Genomic DNA, 20,669 nt, shown 5'->3' on the forward strand with positions numbered 1-20,669 from the left:
CATTAATATGCTACACCTCACTCCATAACCAAATCAACTCGGTGGGATGAGGTGGGGGGAGTCCATTTGCTGTCAAAAATGTAAGATTCAGAGTCACTGTGACAACCCAAGATCTGCAAATAATGGCTGTGACCGCTACCCAAAGGACACTCATTCCGCACCTGCAGTCCATGAGGGCTGTCAGGAGCTTCACTCGACAGGTACAGCCACACCTGTACATATGAATTAATGTGTTCATAGTGTCATCTTACAATGCTAGAATTAGTTGATATGGGAGCCCAAATGTGTGATGTCTAGAGATCTCTCTTACCGGCATAGTACTTTTATCACTGATATGTGAAATATAAATAAAAATGTGTGGCATTTCTGGCATCAGTTTATTGATTCTGGATGGTTCTGGCTCCTTTTAGAGGTCACTTCCTGGATAATCACGTCTGAAAACAGTAATATGCCAGTCACTCGTCACCAGAATTTGGATTGCTGTAATGACCTACTTGTGATCAAAGAAAATATCTTTCCTTTTATATTCAATAGATGGACTCCCTTCAACAATAATAGATACACACCTTCACTAGTCTTTCTCAACTGGCCAGCATAGGAGGTGGAAAGTGACAACACTTTCAGCAGCACAGCCAAGATTTTCTCTGTCTCCAGAGGAGCCAGTCCCAATAGTTTAATGCCATTTCCTAGCCCGGTTCTTACCAGCATAGTACTTTTATCACTGATACATGAAATATAAATAAAAATATGTGGCATTTCTGTCTTGAAAGGTGACTGGAAATATGTCATTCTATAAATACATAATTATGCAAATTTTTTTCCAGAGGAAAGAAGTAACATTTTGGTTTTACTTTATCAATCACATAGGAAAAGGGATGGAAAGTTGTAGTTTTGTATTTAAACCAAATAAGTTGAGTTGTATTCCTTCCACTTTCACATATTCTTTGAGAAGTGAATAAAGAATCATGAAGGTATTGCAACAAATAAATGTAAACCTGGGTTTTGTTTGTCTATGGTAAAAAAGTAACTAGATTAAAATTGGGAGTTATAACTCATAGGACATCTCTGGTTCTTAACGTGGTGACAGAACACCATTTTCAATTGCTTAGGGAGGAATCAACAGAAGAGAAAGGAGAGGGCTAATCTGTGAAATCTGTGATAGGGTTTGTGGTTTGTTGTTGTTGTTGTTTAATAAGTTAAGGAACTAAAGCCAACATCTGAGCAGGTCTCTACTGGGCTGGAAAATGGCTGGCACACATTCCCAGTCTCTGCAGTGAGAGTATATGCATAATTCATAGAAGCGCTTGAATGTCCAAATACTCTGTGACTGTCCTTCTGAACCAACTTCCTTCATGTACAGATTCTGACCAGGAATTTGTACCACACCCTCACCCCAATTCCACACCAGGATAGACCACACATGTGTTAAGAACAAGAAGTAAACACAAATATTTACTTTAGACTCAGCCATATACTAAAATCACATAGTTTGGCATTTATTTGTTCATTTTGTTTTTATTATAAGAAATTCAATTCAACCATTTGAATTTTTCTCAAAGCTAAATCAAAATCAACATTTCATTCGGGCCCACATAGGTGTGATTCTGAAAAGAAATCTTGGAGACTGTATGCCATTTCAAAAGACAAAGAGCTTCATTGCTTCCTCTTCATAGTCAAGAATAACTGAAAAATATGTGCAAGCCACCAATTTTCAGCCGTATATTTTATTTTATTAAAGTGGTTGTATAGTTTACATATGGATATTACATGCGGATAAAGCATCTAACCTCCAGTCTGGAGTAATACCTGCACCATAAGTAGGAGAAATGAAAAACTGTAAATATGCAAGAGCCTCAAGTTAAGACCACCAAATCCTATCTAATAAAGAGGAAATATGCTAATTGACCCTCACTCTGTAGCAAATATGGCAGCGCCCACAGCCAATAAGGAAGGAATATGCTATTGGCTGCCCCACCCTCAAAGATGGTGGTGCCCACAGCCAATAAGGAGGAATATGCTAATTGACTACCTCCCCTTCAAAGATGACATCGCCCACAGCCAATAAGAAGGGAATATGTTAATTGACTGCCCTACCCTCAAAGATGGCAGCGCCCCCAGCCAATAAGGAAGGAATATGCTAATTGACTGCCATGCCCTCAAAGATGGTGGCACCCACAGCCACAAATGGTGGTGCCCAGTCTCCTCAACCCCACGGGGTGGCAGGCACACGGCAAGGCCGGGCCCACCCCAGGCGGGCCCAGCCTAGCAACTCACCTGCCTCCGGAGTCCCCCAGTCCCCTCTGCCCCCCAGCCACTCAGGGCTGGCCTGAGGCACAGGCAAGCCTTGGATGGCAGCTGCCCAGCCACCCAGGGCTGCCCAAGGCTCAGGTAACCAGGGCCAGCCAAGGCTTGCACTGCCAGCAGTGGCAGCAGCAAAGGTGTGATAGGGGCGTCACCTTCCCCTGATCGCTGGGTCGCCTTCCACCCCTGAGGGCTCCCAGACTGTGAGAGAGGTCAGGCCAGGCTGATGGACCACCCTCCAGAGCATGAATTTTCATGCACTGGGCCTCTAGTAGTAATATAAACATTTTGGTCTCTGCCTCCAAAGCTCTGGTCAAAATGCCCCTGGGCGCCCCAGGCCTGCCCACTCCTAAGTGTGACAAAGCCATTCTAGGATTTGGGCCATCACTGGCAGTCCTTGAGGGAATCTTGGTAATTTCTTCTATGCCATATATCTCCTCTACCAGAGGAAGGTGACCAAGCCATAGTTTCCTCTTGCTTTAAACTATACTCTCTCCATATAAGCTGGGAGTCATCAGACAGGATGCTGGATCTTTCTCAGCTTTAGTTTCTCTTTTTAGAAAACAAAGATGGTATTCTCTGCCCCCTAGGGTGATACTGATGATTAAATGACTTAGTGTCTGCAAAGGGCCTGCAAGCTCTCTCCTAGCCCCTCTCCTGGTTCATTCCAGCTGGGGCCCAAGAGCATCCAGACAGTTCCACTATCTTCTGAGTCTTGTCTGTTCCTCAGTATACATCTTCTTTCCTCTATTTTTATTTATTTTTCTAATTATTTTGTAAATATATTTTTATTGATTTCAGAGAGGAAGGGTGATGGACAGACAGAAACATCAATGATGAGAGAGAATCTTTGATTGGCTGCCTCCTGCACACTCCCCACTGGAGATTGAGCCCACAACTCAGGCATGTGCCCTGACCTGGAACAGAACCATGATCTTCTGGTTCATAGGTTGATGCTCAACCACTGAGCCGCTACAGCCAGGCTCTAGTCATTTTTATTTTTATTTTTCCTACCCTTCTTTTTTATTTAAAAGTAAACTTAAGATTTAAGATATGCTGCGGACCTTAACAAATGTTGCTCTAATTAGAGAAATAAGGCAAACACTTCTGAAGCGTTAAGAAATGGTGCAAGTGGGTATAGGATTAGGTGACAAATGAATCTTGGAGAGAGCCCATACTACAAAACTTCTCAGGTTAGGGGGTGGGGGGGGGGATGAGACATCATTATGGGATAGAGTAGGCAAAGCTTTATGGAAAATGTAAGAAGTGAGCTTTGCTTTTGAAATGGATACAATGTGGATAGGTGTTTTGCAGATAAAATGGTATTCTGGACAGAAGAAATGGTGTGAGCAAAAGGACAAAGGTAAAACAACAGTAAGACAGCATTTGTTATATTGCTATTGAATTGTAGGCAATCCTACCTAATAAAAGAGTCTTATGCAAATTGACTGCACATTTGCTACGCTCAAGCCACGCCCACCAGCCAATCAGGGTGAGTATGCAAATTAACCCTACCAAGATGGTGGTTAATTTGCATATCAAGACAGCGTAGAAAGAAGCCAAGCGCTGCAGAAGGGAGCGAAGCTGCGGAGAAGCAAGCAAGCGGGGCAGGGAGAAGGAAGAGATGCAGGCGGGGCGGGGAGAGGGAAGAGAAGCAGGCAGGGCGGGGGAGAGGGAAGAGAAGCAGGCGGGGCGGGGGAGAAGGAAGAGAAACAGGCGGGCTAGGGAGAGGGAAGAGAAGCAGGTGGGGTGGGAGAAAGAGCATCAGGAAGCCCTATTGCAGGAATCTTCCTGCAACAGGCTACTAGTCCTTATATAATTTGCAACCCAAATGTCCATCAAAGGATAAATAGATAAAGAAAATGTGATGCTATCTAATAAACGAGTAATATGCAAATTGACCATACCTCCGCTACACCCACAACCCATGCCCACCAGCTAATCAGGAACGAGCATGCAAATTAACCCAACCAAGATGGCTGCGGCCATGGAGCAAGCAGAAGGCTTGGGTTTCCTCGGCAATGGAGGAAGCCAAGCTTTCCGCATACCCTGGCCAGCTGTTGACTCCACTGAAGGCTGCAAAGTTTCAATTATAGAAGATAAATAAATCCCAACAAAAATGGCTGTGGCCACAGAGTGAACAGGAGGCTTGGGTTTCCCTGGCAATGGAGGAAGCCAAACTTTCTGCCCAAGCCCCTGGCCTGCGCTGGCCTCCAGCTCAAGGCTACAAAGTTTCAATTATAGAAGATAAATAAATCCCAGATACCAGGGCCTCCCCTTTGGTTGCTGGGGGATGTGGCTGGCTGCAAACTACCACAGGCCCCTCGCCCAGGCCACCCCATGCCCCCAAAGAATGCCCACCCTGATCCAGGACACCCTTCAGGGCAAACCAGCTGGCCCCCACCCGTGTACCAGGCCTCTATGTTATCTAATAAAAGAGTAATATGCAAATTGGCCATCATTCCAACACACAAGATGGCTGCCCCCACGTGGACACAAGATGGTCAGCAAGAGAGGGCGGTTGGGAAGGACCAGCCCTGCAAGGGAGGGCAGTTGGGGGTGATCAAGCCTGGAGGGGAGGGCAGTTAGGGGTGACCAGGCTGGCAGAGGAGGGAAGTTGGGGGCGACCGGACCTGCAGGGAAGGGCAGTTGGGGAGGACCCAGGCCTGAAGAGGAGAGCAGTTGGGGGGGACCAGGCCTGCAGGGGAGGGTAGTTAGGGGTGACCAGGCCTGCAAGGGAGGGCAGTTGGGGTGACCAGGCCTGCAGGGGAGGGCAATTAGGGGCAATCAGGCTGGCAGGGGAGTAGTTAGGGGGTGATTAGGCTGACAGGCAGAAGTGGTTAGGGGCAATCACGAAGGCAGGTAGGCAAGCAGTTGGGAGCCAGCAGTCCTGGATTGTGAGAGGGATGTCCAACTGCCCGTTTAGGCCCGATCCCTGTAGGGGCAGTCGGACATCCCTCGAGGGGTCCAAGATTGGAGAGGGTTCAGGCTGGGCTGAGGGACACACCCCTCCATGCATGAATTTCGTGCACCAGGCTTATAGTATATACACACACACACATACACATATATATATATATATATACATTTACACACACACACACATACATATATATTAAAGTGGTTGTATAGTTGAAAATTTTATAAATATACACACACACAGTGTCTCCAAAAATGTATACACAAACTTTGAATAATTATAAATGTGTTTATTAAAATACATTTCATTTTTAAAATTGAGCTTTTAGCTATTAAAGTGTGTATACATTTTGGGGGGCACCCTGTATATAATCTCAGCCATTTAAAACAAAAAATGGAAATCCTACAACAACATGGATGTTCTTGGAGGACACTGTCTAATTGAAATAAATGGCACACAGAAAGACAAATACTGTATGAAATCACTCATATGTGGGATGTAAGATAGTCAAACTCATAGAATAAATTCATAATGGTTAGTATCAGGAGCTAGGGAGGAAGGAGGAAATGCAAACATGAAGGTCAAAGTGTACAGTTTCAGTTATGTATATAAATAAGTTCTGAAGGTCCACTTACAGTATTGTGCCTGTAGCTTACAAACTGTATGGTATACTAAAAGTTTTATAAGAAGGTAGATCTTATGCTAAGTGTTCTTAACATACACACAGATACTACTACTACTAATAATAATAGGGACAGGTAGGAACCTTGGGAGATGATGGATATGTCTATGGCCTTGATCATGGTGATAATTTCACAAGTGGATGCTTATCTCAAACTCGATGAGTTGTATACATTAAATATGTGCTGCCTTTATATGTCAATCATGCCTCAGTTAATTTTTTAAAAAAGCATTAGTGTACTTACATAGAGGATGAGAGAAAGAGAAAGGCAGATTGAGGTCAGAAATTGGTAGATTTTAAATATTTGAAAGTAAAGAATTAATAAAAGTAACATTTTAGAAATGATTAAACCAAAAGCTATGCTAAGGATGAATTGCAGGGCGGGGGGAGAATCTGAAGGCAAATCAGCCAGTCCAAAAGCCAAGACTATAAATACAGAAGCAAAGTGATAGAATAAAGATACCTATGAAATTGGAAATACACAGATGTGAAATATACTGCAGTTATCAGAAAGTAGAAATCAAATATTCAACTCCACATTTTTAAATGTGCAAGAGATGGAAAACATTGTTGTCACTGACAGAAATAGGGAAATGTGGAAAAGAAGCTAGTTTTAGTGGAAAAAAAAGGAGTTTGGATTTTACTGAGGTGAATTTATTAATCCACAGTAGTTCAATATTACATAACAACTTTGATTTTCCAAACGAATTTTACAGTCTAAGTCAGGGGAAGGCAAAAATATAGCCTACAGGCAGATCCTAGTCTCCAAATGCTTTTACGAATAAAGTTTTATTAGAACACAGCTTGCCAATTCTTTACATATTGCTTCTGGCTGTTTTTGCACTACAACAGCAGATTTGGCCTATTGTGACAGAGATTATATGACATGCAAGTCTAAAATAAACAAATAAACAAACATTGAAGTTGACTACTGGTTGATAATGAGGAAGACAAAGGTACCCTAGGGGGCAGAGACAAACTTTTCAAAGTCACACATGTAACCATGGCATTATCAAGGTACTTCAATCGTTTCTAAGGAAACATAAGTAGATGCCATGAAATGGAATTTGAAAGGCAATTCTGATTCAAATGAAGAAAGGGAACATGCCCGAACGCAGGAGATTGACTGACTAATGTTCATCAGGTTCAGATTTTCTGCAGTTTATGTACATAATTTTTAAGGATAGACATACAATCAAAAATACATATATGACAAAAAAGTGGCCTGCTGAAAATACTGTCACTATGCTAAAGTTTCAAAGACCTGAAGTTAGAAAATGTTAATGAGTGACAAAAAGGACCTTGTAACCATATTCAAAATAAAAAACCAGAGAGGCATAACAGAATGCAGAGAAGAGTGTGGGCTCTGGAACTGGTCACATCTAGGTTTAAATCTTGGTTTTGTCCTTTTCTTCATAGGTGAGCTTGGGTAGCTTTCAAACGTGTGTACACTGTGGCCTGATTATGGTTTTTATCTGTAAAACACTGATGATAAGCAAACCTACCTGAGAAGGTTGATGTGAATGAAATATGTTTGGTACAGTATGTGGTCTATAACAAGAGTTCATTACATATTCACTCTTACCACCATTTTTTCTTTTTTAAAAATTCTTTTCAATTACAGCTTACATTCAAGACTATTTTGTACCAGTTTCAGGTGTATAGCTTAGAGGTCAGACAATCATATACCTTTCAAAGTGCTCCCTTATTATCCCAAGCACCTGTCTGGCATTGTACATAGTCACACTTACCATCATTATTAATTAAAATAGTTTTAAGCATGGTTTGAGAGCATTTTAGAAAGGGAAGCATAGGTTAAAAAATAAACTTCAAAATAATATAATAGTATAATATATTTTCCTTCATTTTTTTAAGGTATAGTTGACAAATAAAAGTTGAATACATTTAACAAAATGGTAATTTTAAATACTTGTCTGGCAAGTATTAACCTGGAACCTAATAGGAAGAGAACAATCCTATCTTATGAAGAACAGTTGACATGGGGTAAAGTATACACAGAAGAAACTTCAAAAGTCCGCCTAGTTGTGTAGGGTTGCATGACTAATCATAGAATCAATAGGTAGAAGTTATACAGGGCAAATTTCAGGTCAGCAAGATCCCAATCATGTGATGCTTGTCTGAGCTTTCTGGAGGAGGAATAATTCATCAAATTAGTTCCCACAATGCCCCAGCCCTACATAATATGAGTTACATGCATTTTCTCTTTTAATGCTTATGTCACTTTGGGAGGTTGAGTTTCTCTCCACGGGAAAGAGTTCTATGGGATTAAATGACCTCTCAAAGGAATATTATGAGGAGAATTCCAGCATTACATGGTAACAAAATCACAGAATCTATAATATCCATTCAAAATCCATGGGCTTTGGCCTTCATGATCTATTCCAGGATGGGCAGAAAGGAAGCAAGAGCCATACCTTGATGGAAGTTTAGAGGCTAGTGGCATATTAGGAGACTGGTATAGGAGAGGGACCACACAGGACCATGCCTCACAGTACACATCTACTCAGGGACTTTTTTCTATGGGAGGGATCATGAGGAAAAGTAGAGAAAAAGTGTTTCCTGTGGGAAACGTCATTTATAGATCCTTCAGATCTTGTATTCTTAACAGGAGGAGAATGAAGAGAATATAGCTTCTTAAATTAAAAACAAAGAAGAGGTAGGGAACCAAGATGGCAACCAATGGGATGGCAGGCTGCAAGATAGTGTGTGAGTGAGAGAGCGAAAGGAGACTGTGAGGACATCCGGGGAGTGTTTGTATTTGTGAGTGAGGGACAGCTATACTCCATAGGACTGTTGGGGACTGGCAGACCAGGATCCCTTGGCCAGGCAGCCTCTACTACTGCTGAAATCTCTCCTGCATCCAGCTCTGCAGCAGAGACTGCTCCATATTGAAGGGGAAAGTGGCTGTGATCAGAAGCCCAGCCTTACCTTCAACCAGGGAGACCTTGGAGACCTTCTGGGACCCTAAAACCACATTGCCCAGGGACCAGCTGACTCCGTTGTGAGCCCACGAACACCAAGACTCCAACCTTCCTGGCCGCGGGTGTCTAAAAAGTTTGTCCGGAGGAGATAAAGTGGCCCTGAATACACGAATGGGCCTTGTGCCTTCTCACAGAGGAGATAGAAGGAACAGCTGAATCAAACAACATCCACCCAGAATTGGCGAATTAAACACAGCTGGTGATGCAATCTGTGGACAGAAAGATCAAAGATCACATGGAGAGAGCTCTGTCTCCTCAGAATCAGCTGGGTGTTTGTTGTTTGGGTGTTTGTTGTGGGCATTTTTTGGATTAGTTGTTTGTTGTTTGCATTCATCTCAGACTGTTTGTTGTTTGCATTTTTTGGATTAGCTGTTGGCTTTTTGGAGTTTTCTCCCCATATATATTTTTTTCTCTCCTCTTTTTTCTTCTCTTTCTATTCTCTCTTACGTTTTTCCCTTTCTCAATATCATTTTAGTACTCTTTTCTCTCCCCTAATTCTCTCTTCTCTGGTGGTCACCTTTATTTGGGGTTATTGGTATCATGAATACATTTGTGTCAATGTCCTGTGTGTTGTGTCTTGTTGTGTTGTATTTTGTGCCTTTAAGTTAACACAGGAGAGCTATAACTACATAACCCTGAGAGGAGTGAACATGGGGAGACAAAGAAACAGCTCCCATACAAAAGAAAAAGAGGGATCACTGGAAAAGGACATAAACAAAATGTAGGCAAGCAATATGTCAGAAAAAGAATTCACAGCAATGTTCATAAGGATGCTGAAAAGGATGGAAGGCAAATTCAACAATATGTGTAAGAACCAAGAGGAAATAAAGAAGAACCAACAAGAAATGAAAAATGACATCACTGCAATAAAGAACTCAATAGAAAGTATCAACAGTAGACTAGAAGAAGTAGAGGACTGTATCAGTGAGCTAGAAGACAAGGTAGGAAAAAATACCCAAGCAGAGCAGCAACTGGAAAAAAAAACCCTAAAAAACAGGAGGAGAGCCTAAGGAAACTTTGGGACAACATGAAACAAAACAACATCTGCATAATAGGGTCCCAGAAGGAGCGGAAACTGAGCAAGGAATAGAAAACCTATTTGAAGAAATAATGACAGAAACTTCCCTGATATTGGGAAGGAGAAAAAAACTCACACAAGTCCAAGAAGCTCACAGAGTCCCAAACAAGATGAAGTCCAAAAGATTGACACCAAGACAATTATAATTAAATTGGCAAACACCAAGGACAGAGTAAGAATCTTAAAGGCTGCCAGAGAGAGACAGAAAGTTACCTACAAGGGAACTCCCATCAGACTATTGACTGATTTCTCAACAGAAACACATCAGGTCAGAAGGGAATGGTATGAAATATACAAAGTCATGCAAAGAAAGAGTCTGAATCCAAGAATACTGTACCCAGCAAGGCTATCAATCAAAGTTGAGGGTGAAATCAGGAGCTTCACAGACAAAAAAAGGACTAAGGGAGTTTATTACCAGCAAACCAGCAATGCAAAAATGCGTAAGGGATTGCTGTAAAAAGAAGAAATAGGAAGGGAAGAAGGAACACAGGCATAAAGAATAAAAATGGAGACAAACAAGTACCTATTAATAATAACTTTAAATGTAAATGGATTAAATGCCCCAATAAAAAGACATAGGGTAGCAGAGTAGATAAGAAAACATTACCCATGTATCTGCTGTCTACAGGAGACCCACCTCAGAACGAAGGTCTCACACAGACTGATGGTGAAGGGATGAAAAAAGTTTTTTCAGGCGAATGGAAATGAAAAAAAAAGCTGGGATAGCAGTACTTATATCTAACAAATTAGATCTCACATTCAAGGCCATAACAAGAGATAAGGAAGGCCACTTCATAATACTAAAGGGAGCAATTCAACAAGAAGATATAACTAAGGTAAACATATATGCACCCAATACAGGAGCACCTAATATATAAAACAACTTCTGGAGGATATCAATGGAGAGCTTGACAGCAATATAGTCATAGTAGGGGACTTTAATACCCCACTAACACCACTGGACAAATCCTCTAAACAAAAAATCAGCAAAGAAATAGCAATCTTAAATGACTCAATAGATCAGATAGAATTGACATCTTCAGAACATTTCACCCAAAGCCACAGAATATACATTCTTCTCAGGTGCATGTGGGTCATTTTCAAAGATAGACCACATATTAGGACACAGGCAAAGTCTCTTAAAATTCAAGAAGATAGAAATCATATCAAGCATCTTCTCAGATCACAATGCCATAAAATTAGAAATCAACTACAATAAAAACAATGAAAAAAATCTAACAATGACCCGACTGCCTGTTTAGGGTCATTTCCTTTGCATTTTCAAGATAATTTCTATGCTTTTAAACAATGATTGGGTTACCAAAGGGATCAAAGAAGAAATACTAGTAAAAAGCATCATTGCAACAAATGACAATGAAAACACAACAATCCAAAATCTATGGGACACAGTGAAAACAGTCTTGAAGGGAAGTTCATAGCTCTACAGGCCTACCTCAAAAAACAAGAAAATATGGTAATAAATTATCTAACCCTACAACTCAAAGAGTTAGAAAGAGAGAAACAAGAAAAGCCCAGCATAAGCAGAAGGAAGGAAATAATAAAGATCAGAATGGAAATAAACAACATAGAGGACCCCCCCCCAAAAAAAAAATACAAAAGATCAACAAAACCAAGAGCTGGTTCTTTGAAACAATAAACAAGATTGATAAACCTCTAGTCGGGCTCACCAAGACGCAAAGAGAGAGAACCCAAATAAACAAAATCAGAAATGAAAGAGGGGAAGTAACAACCAATCCCACAGAAATACAAACTATTATGAAAAAACTAGAGGCCCTGTGCATAAAATTCATGCACGGAGGGGGAGGAGTGTGTGTCCCTCAGCCCAGCCTGCACCCTTTCCAATCTGGGACCCCTCGAGGGATGTCCGACTGACCGTTTAGGCCCGATCCTGGTGGGATTGAGCCTAAACGGGCAGTCGGACATCCCTCTCACAATCCAGGACTGCTGGTTCCCAACCACTCACCTCTGCCTGCCTGATTGCCCCTAACCACTACTGCCTGCCAGCCTGATCACCCCCTAACCACTTCCCTGCCAGCCTGATCGAACCTGCCGGCCCGATTGCCCTTAACTTCCCTCCCCTACCAGCCTGTTTGCCCCCAACTGCCCTCCCCTGCAGGCCTGGTCACCCTTTACTGCCATCTCCTGCTGGCCCGGTCACCTCCAACTGCCCTCCCCTGCTGGCTTGGTCACCCATAACTTCCCTCCCTTGCCAGCTCAATTGCCACTAACTGCCTTCCCCTGCTGACCTTATCACCCTAACTGCCCTCCCCTGCCGGCCTGGTTGCCCCTAACTGCCCTCCTCTGCAGGCCTGGTCCCCCACAACTGTCCTCCCCTGCTGGCCATCTTGTGGCAGCCATCTTGTGTCTACATGGGGGCAGCCATCTTTGACCACATGGGGGCAGCCATCTTGCATGTTAGAGTGATGGTCAATTTGCATATTACCTCTTTATTATATAGGATTATTATATAGGATACAATGAACAAGTCTATTCCAACAAAATGACAACCTAGATGAAATGGACATATTATTAGAATAATACAAGCTCCCAAAACTCAATCAGGAAGAATCAAAAAACCTGAATAGGCTGATACCTACTGAAGAAATTGAAGCAGTGATAAAAAATCTTCTAGCAAACAAAAGCCCTGGTTTGGATGGCTTTACAGGAGAGTTCTACTAAGCATTCAATGAAGAACTAAAACCTATCCTCCTCAGACTATTTCAAAAAATTCAAGAGGAAGGCACACTTCCAAGCTCTTTCTATAAAGCCAGCATTAACCTAATTCCAAAACCAGATAAAGACACCACAAAAAAAGAGAACTACAGCCAATATCCTTGATGAACATAGATGCTAAAATCCTCAACAAAATTCTAGCAAATCGGATTCAGCATTACATTAGAAAGATCATACACCATGACCAAGTGGGATTCCAGGGATGCAAGGATGGTACAATATTTTCAAATCAATAGTGATACATCACATAAACAAATTGAGAGACAAAAATCACATAATCATATTTATCGATGCAAAAAAAGTATTTGACAAAATCCAACATCCTTTCTTGATTAACAACTCTTAGCAAAGTGGGAATAGAGAGATCATACCTCAACATAATAAAAACTTTATATGACAAACCTACAGCCAACATCATACTCAATGGGCAAAACCCAAACTCATTTCCCCTGATAACAGGAACAAGACAATGATGCCCACTTTCACCACTCCTGTTCGATATAGTACTGGAAGTGCTAGCCATAGCAACCAGACAAGACAAAGTAAAAGACATCCAAATTGGAAAAGAAGAAGTAAAAGTGTCTTTATTTGCATGTGACATTTGTATGATACTATACATACAAAACCCCAAAGACTCTATCAAGAAACTAATAAACCTAATAAATTATTTTGGCAATGTAGCAGGATACAAAATTAACACCCAGAAATCTATGGCCTCTTTATACACCAATAATGAACTCACAGAAAGATAAATGAAAAAACAACCCCATTTACCATTGCACCAATAAAAAATTAAGATACCTAGGAATAAACTTAACTAAGGAGGTAAAAGACCTATACTAGGAAAACTACAGGACATTGAAAAAAGAAATAGAGAAAGAATTAAACAAATGGAAGAACATACCATGTTCATGAATTGGTAGAATCAACATCATTAAAATGTTCATACTATCCAAAGCAATCTACAGATACAATGCAATCCCCATGAAAATACCAACGGCATGCTTCACAAATCTAGAACAAACTCTCCAAAAATTCATCTGGAATAAAAAAAGACCCTGAATAGCTATAGCAATCCTGAGAAAGAAGAACAAAGTTGGAGGGATCACAATACCAGATATCAAGCTATGTTACCAAGCCACAGTTCTCAGACTGCCTGGTACTGGCACAAGAACAGAGATATAGACCAATGAAACAGAACAGAGAACCCAGAAATTGACTCAAGCCATTATGCTCAATTAATATTTGACAAAGGAGGCAAGAGCATACAATTGAGTCAAGACAGTCTCTTCAATAAATGGTGTTGGGAAATTTGGTCAGATACATGCAAAAAAAATGAAACTAGATCACCAACTTACACCATACACAAAAATAAACTCAAAGGACTTAAATGTAAGACAGGAAACCATAAAAATCCTACAAGACTCCATAGGCAGCAAAATAGCAGACATATGTTGTAGCAATATCTTTACCGACACAGCTCCCAGGGCAATGGAGACTAATAAGAAAATAAACAAATGGGACTACATCAAAATAAAAAGCTTCTGCACAGCAAAAGCAACCATCAACAAAACAACAAGAAAGCCCACTGCCTAGGAAGACATATTTGCCAATGATATTTTAGATAAGGGTTTAATCTTCAAAATTTACAGAGAACTCATACAACTTAACAAAAGGAAGATAAACTATCCAATCAAAATATGGGCAAAGGACCTAAATAGATACTTTTTGAAAGAGAACATACAGAAGGCCGAGAGACATATGAAAACATGCTCAAAGTCACTAATCATTCAAGAGATGCAAATCAAAACAACAATGAGATACCATCTCACACCTGTCAGAATGGCTATCATCAACAAATCAACAAATGACAAGTGCTTGGCGAGGATGTGGAGAAAAAGAAACCCTCGTGCACTGCTGGTGGGAATTCAGACTGGTGCAGTCACTGTGGAAGACAGTATGGAGTTTCCTCAAAAAAACTGAAAATGGAACTCCCATTTGACCCAGCAATCCCACTTCTAGGACTATATCCCAAGAAACCAGAAATACCAATCAGAAAGGATACATGTACCCCTATGTTCATATAGCAACACAATTTACAATAGCTAAGATTTGGAAACAACCTACATAAAATGACCCTTTAAAAAAAAAAAGGTAAAATAGTAGTAGTAATAATACTGATTGAAAATAAAAATGTAGTAATTAAAAAGGTAAAATCAAGTGAGGAAAAAAGAAAAAAATAGTTTCTTAAGTAAAAGATGCAAAAAATAAAAATAAAAAAATAAGTAAAAAAATAAAATGTGCAGTAGTGAAGGTCATTCACTTCCTTTATTGTTCTGTGTGGCATGCCTGTTTCCCAGTCCAGACAGTATTGCAGTTCCCTGCGTTTCACTGCTCCTCAGTGTTGTAAGCCAGTCCTGATTTTTAAGCAGGCAGTGTCTTAATTTCTTGTATTACTTTATTTTTGATTACACAAGAGTCAATTTGTGGTTCAGCCCCTGGGTGGCAGTGTTTCTGGTTTGACTTCCGGGTCAATCTATGGCCTCTCTAGCCTTCTTTCCCTGTGACACTCAATACCGGTTTGTGGAGGTGGGCTGCCTCAGAGCTGGCTCTCCGATGGTCACTCCTCACTCCGATTCCCAGGTTCCAGAAAAACAACTTCCCCCTTCAGTATCCCAGGGTATCTTCAACTGGGTTATCCTATGTATTGGGCTTAGTAATCAGAAGCGGAAAAAGTCCAAGTGTGCGGACAGTGGGTCCACACAAGTCCAAGCAGCCTGCACTCCCCTGAAATTCCCAGGCTGTCCCTTCACGTCAGATCAAAATGGGTTGCTTTCCAGAGATCCCTTCTGTTAGCAGCTCTGAGGACCGCCCCCTCCACATTCACGGATCACGCCAGCCCCAACTGCCACGGATTTTTCCAGGCACAGACTTCCCCAGATGGTCCTCCAGCTCCCGCAAAGCGCACACCTCTCTCTCCCGCCGGGACCAGAGACCTCACCTTATCCCAGGCGAAATCTGAACTTTCCGTGGTGGAGTGAAGAGCTCCTTTGAATCCACGTGTTTGCGCCGATTGGGGACCGGTGTTCTGGGGCTCACAGCTGTTCGGTGGTCTCCGCAGTTGTGGATTTTCAGGCCTCCAATAAGATCCACTTTACCTTTTAAGATGGCGTGGTTTCCCCGTCTGAGCCCGTAGCTCCGAGAGGGGACCCAGCCTCAGTGTGGGCTGCCAGGGGAACCCCGTCCAGTAGGCCCCCACCTTCTCCTGGAGTCCAGCTGTCCCTCAACTCGCTAACAAACACTCCCCATGCGACCTTCAGCTGTTCTTTCTTTCTGCTCCGGGACAAGGCTTGGAACACATCTATCTATTCTGTTGCCATTTTCTCCTCAAGAAACCACTTCTAAAGCCTATCCATTGACACCTGACCCTTGAAAGCACTGTCATCACAGGGTCATTTCCTTTGCATTTTCACGATAATTCCCATAAATCTTTGAGGCCTGCTTAGATTTCTTGATTGCAACCATTTCTTTGCCTGCACAATTTCTTGCCTGCACATTTCTTTTTGTACCAAAAAGGGCACTAATAACCCTGTCAATACCAGGGTTGACTCTTACTGAGGAAAAAAGTTGGTTTTTATGTGACTTACTAAGTAGTTTTCAATATAATTCCTAAAGTTAAGCTTTGGAAGTATTCTGAAATATAGCAAAATTATTGGAAAATTTAAAAAAATATTTGTGTAACCATCCAATAAGGCCACTTGGGATGGTCGCATGCATTTGGCTATATCAGTGTTCGGCAAACTGCGGCTCGCGAGCCACATGCGGCTCTTTGGCCCCTTGAGTGTGGCTCTTCCACAAAATACCACGGCCTGGGAGAGTCTAATTTGAAGAAGTGGCGTTAGAAGAAGTTTAAGTTTAAAAAATTTGGCTCTCAAAAGAAATTTCAATCGTTATACTGTTGATATTTGGCTCTGTTGACTAATGAGTTTGCCGACCACTGGTATCATTCCAACACCTCTGTGAAAAAGAACAAATGTTATTCTCTATTTCTATAGTCACACTTTTATTCTTAAGACTACTTTGAAGATGCAACAAAGTGTTTTAGTGTTTTGGGTTTGTTTGTTTTTTGTTTTGTTTTTCGGTTTTGCAACATTGGTTTATTTGCCTTTCTATCTAGAGATTATCATGGTTATTGCTCCCTTAATTCCCATGAGGAAAAAAAATACAGGAACAGAAAAGTAGTGTCCCCTTACATTGGTTTCTGAGAGTGAGTGTTCATAACATAACCTACTGAATGGAGATTATGTAATGAAAAAAATACATAAGAATGCTAAGGGCACATTTATGGTTGCAATGTATTTTACCAATAAGGGTGTGCAGACATAGCCACCCTAGGCTGACTTAAAGTGTTATACAAAACCCCCTCAAACCTAGATGCCCCAAGCATCACTCAGCAGTCTATAACTGACATTTAATTTGGAAAGATGTTACTGTTCTTCATATTTCCTGTGCTCTTTACGAACCTGTTTATCAAATGTATAGAACACTTTTGTTTATGATAGCTTATGATTAATCATTCACCAAGGACACAGCACTTTGTACCTGTTATTGTCAAGCATTTGTTTGGACTGCATTTGACCCTTTGTACCGAGTGGTCTGTGTTGGAACCTTAAAAACAATCCACTTCATTGAATGTGAGTATGGTACTTCTTGAAATCCTGTGGCTCTGTTGCTATAACATTCTGTTATATAAGAGAGATGAAAACTACTATTTCAGTTACAAAATCAAATTTATTGTCACCCCAGAATACATCTATTCATTTTGAGTTACTTTTAAGCATTCTGAAAGGAAATTTTAAACACTGTTTGAAACAATGAATGTGGCCATTTTGTGGCCACAGGGTGTTGCATGGATTATATCTCTGCAAAAAAACAAGAGCGGCTGACACCAGATCTGCCCTCATCTTTGCTGTGGGTGACGATCAAAGTCCTTTGCAAGTAGTACACCTCAAGGGAGTATATCCATACATCTGATTACTTAGTCACCAGAAGATCTCAACTTCCAAAACAACAGCACAGGTCAGAAGGAAGAACAGTATGTATTACTGAATTTGTTTAATCAGTCACCGTTTGGACACCTCTCAGATGAGTCACTGCCTCAGTTTTCACATCCTCTCCTTCACTCAAGCATTCATTGCAAGGCTGTCATGTGTGACATATCTTGCAAAAATCAATCAGGCTGGTCTGTGAATTCCAGGAATTATAATCTCACTCTGGCCATGAATATGCCTACATTTAACTTTAAAACAAAGTTGTAAATGTGCCGCCACATGTCTGATACAGATAATAATTGCCAAGCATTCAGAGCAGTATTATATATTTGTAATCTTTTATTCAGAGACCATTTTACAGAATAAATACACTTGGGATTAAGGAATGGAAAGTAAAACTTTGATGGGAGGACAGAGGGGGTGCCAGGAAAAGGAAGTAGAGGCAGTAAAGTTAGAGGGCCAAGAATTAATTGAGAAAGTTTGGCTAGACAGGGGAGTTCATTAACAGGATTAGTTTGAAATGTGATTAAAAATGGAGGCAATGTAGGTCTCTTATTTTATTATGAGTTCTTATGAGCTGTTAAGGATGGGAAGAAGGTGCAAATTATTAGACAAAACTAGAATACTGTTTAAACTCTAGAAGTAAGAGAACAGACTGCATAATATTTTACATGTAAAACAGTGATATTGACAAATATTATAGTATTTTCATATCACTTTTTTTTTTAATTTAAGAATTTCTCCATGAGAAATCTGATGTAGTTCTTACCTGATCTCAGAAGGTGCAAATCTATCTAAATAAATCAGTAAAGAATTCTCAAAATGTTTAAAAAATAATTGATTTAAACTGACATGTCTGCCCTCCTTGGATATGAGCTTTGACCTCATAAATAGATGTTGATGGAAGCAGTGGCAAGGGTGAATCAACTCATTGTTTGTTAGTGGCTTTTGGTTTTTTTTTTTTTTATAAAGTCCAATGGTGCTCTTTATGTTCTTTAGGTAAAAAAATATCAAATCTAATAACTAGAAACTATGCCAATATAAAAACACCAGGGAAGACTGCTGATTTTTGCTAAAAATTATTTTCAAAATGACAAGCAGCCCAAAATGTCAAAGAAATTTCATTTCTTAAAAATGCTTCAAAATTCCAATGCTTACCTTGGAGGCAAAGGAAGAAGCTAACTTTAGAGGTACCATGGGACCCTAGCCGGTTTTGCTCAGTGGATAGAGTGTCAGTTTCGAACTGAAGGGTCCCAGGTTTGATTCCAGTCAAGGGCACATGCCTGGGTTGCAGGCTTAATCCCCAGTGGGGGTTGTGCAGGAGGCAGCAGACCAATGATTCTCTTTCATCATTGATATTTCTATCTCTCTCTCCTCTCCCTTTCTCTCTGAAATCAACTTTAAAAATCTATTTTTTTTTTTTCAAAAAGATGTTATTTAAAAAAAAATACTGTGGGGGATTCTGTTCAAATATCCACTTGTATACACTCCACATTTATTCATTTACAATTTATTACTTCCTACATTATTTCATGAAACATTTATCAAGTGTCTACTACATTAGAATGGACTAATCTTTAAAATTAGGTTATCTCAGAGAAAAAAGGATATGTATTTTCTTGCTGGTTGAAGCTGTCCTTTGAAAAGGGACAACTGCAAAACAATGACTAATTTAATCTTCTCTTCAACTTAAATGTACTCCATGCCCTGGAAAATAAAAGAACTAATAAGAAATGTTCCCTCAGACAACTTGCTCTTCAGTTCATCTCCAATCCAGAGTCTCATAGTATATAACTCTATAAGCTTCTATATTTATCATCTCCCGGAATGTGTTTCAATAAGACCATCTGTGAATGCAATGCAAAAACATATCTATTATCATTCTGATTCATGTTATGGATAATTCCCTTCATATGTTTGAAAACATAGAATTCTAACATATGAAAAAATAACTTCTTATTGCTTTGTTGCCTTTGCTTATCTTTAAACTTTTTTTTATTTCTTTTTTAGGCTATAGTACATTCCAAAACAACAATTAAATCTTGACCATTTACAGGAATTTACAGGGACATAGCCACTCAAAAAGCTTTACTGAAATCTAATTCACAAACCATAAAATTCACTCTTTTAAAGTGTACAATTCAGTGTGGTGTCTTTTTAATACAGTCAAAAACTTGTGAAACCGTTGCCATTGTGTAATTGGCACTTATCTACTTTCTGTATCTCTGGATTTGCCTATTCAGAGCATTTCATATACATGAAATCACACAATATGTGGCCTCTTGCTATTGCTTCTTTCACTTAGTATAATGTTTTCAAGGTTCATCCATGTTGTAGCATGTATTCAAACTTCATTATTCTTATTTTTTATGAAATATTGAATATTCTATTGTACAAATATACCACATCTTGTTTATCCATCCATCTGTTGATGAACATTTGGATTATTTCCAATATGGCTATTATGAAAAATGCTGATAAAAACATTTGTGTACAGGCAGGTTTTTGCATAGACATAAATTTTCAATTCTCTTGAATACATACCTAGGGGTAGAATTGTTTGGTCATATGGTAATTCTATATGTTTAATATTTTGAGGAATTGCCAAAGTGGTTTCCAAAATGGCTGTACCACTTTACATTCCCACCATCAATGGATGAGAGTTCTAACTTCTCCACATCCTCAACAACACTCAAATTTTGTCCTTGCATGTGAATGATGTGTCTGAATTTCTCAGAATTCATTTCAAAGCACACTATAACACTCTTTTTGTGTGGAGGTAAAGATACTATCCTTTTTCATGTGGACAGCTTCTTAACTCCCTGTGCCATCCTACAACCAGGATATTAGGATTCCTGAAAGGAAATTCCTTGCAGCCATT

This window comes from Eptesicus fuscus, chromosome 8, assembly GCF_027574615.1.
Source record: "Eptesicus fuscus isolate TK198812 chromosome 8, DD_ASM_mEF_20220401, whole genome shotgun sequence".
Lineage (NCBI taxonomy): Eukaryota > Metazoa > Chordata > Mammalia > Chiroptera > Vespertilionidae > Eptesicus > Eptesicus fuscus.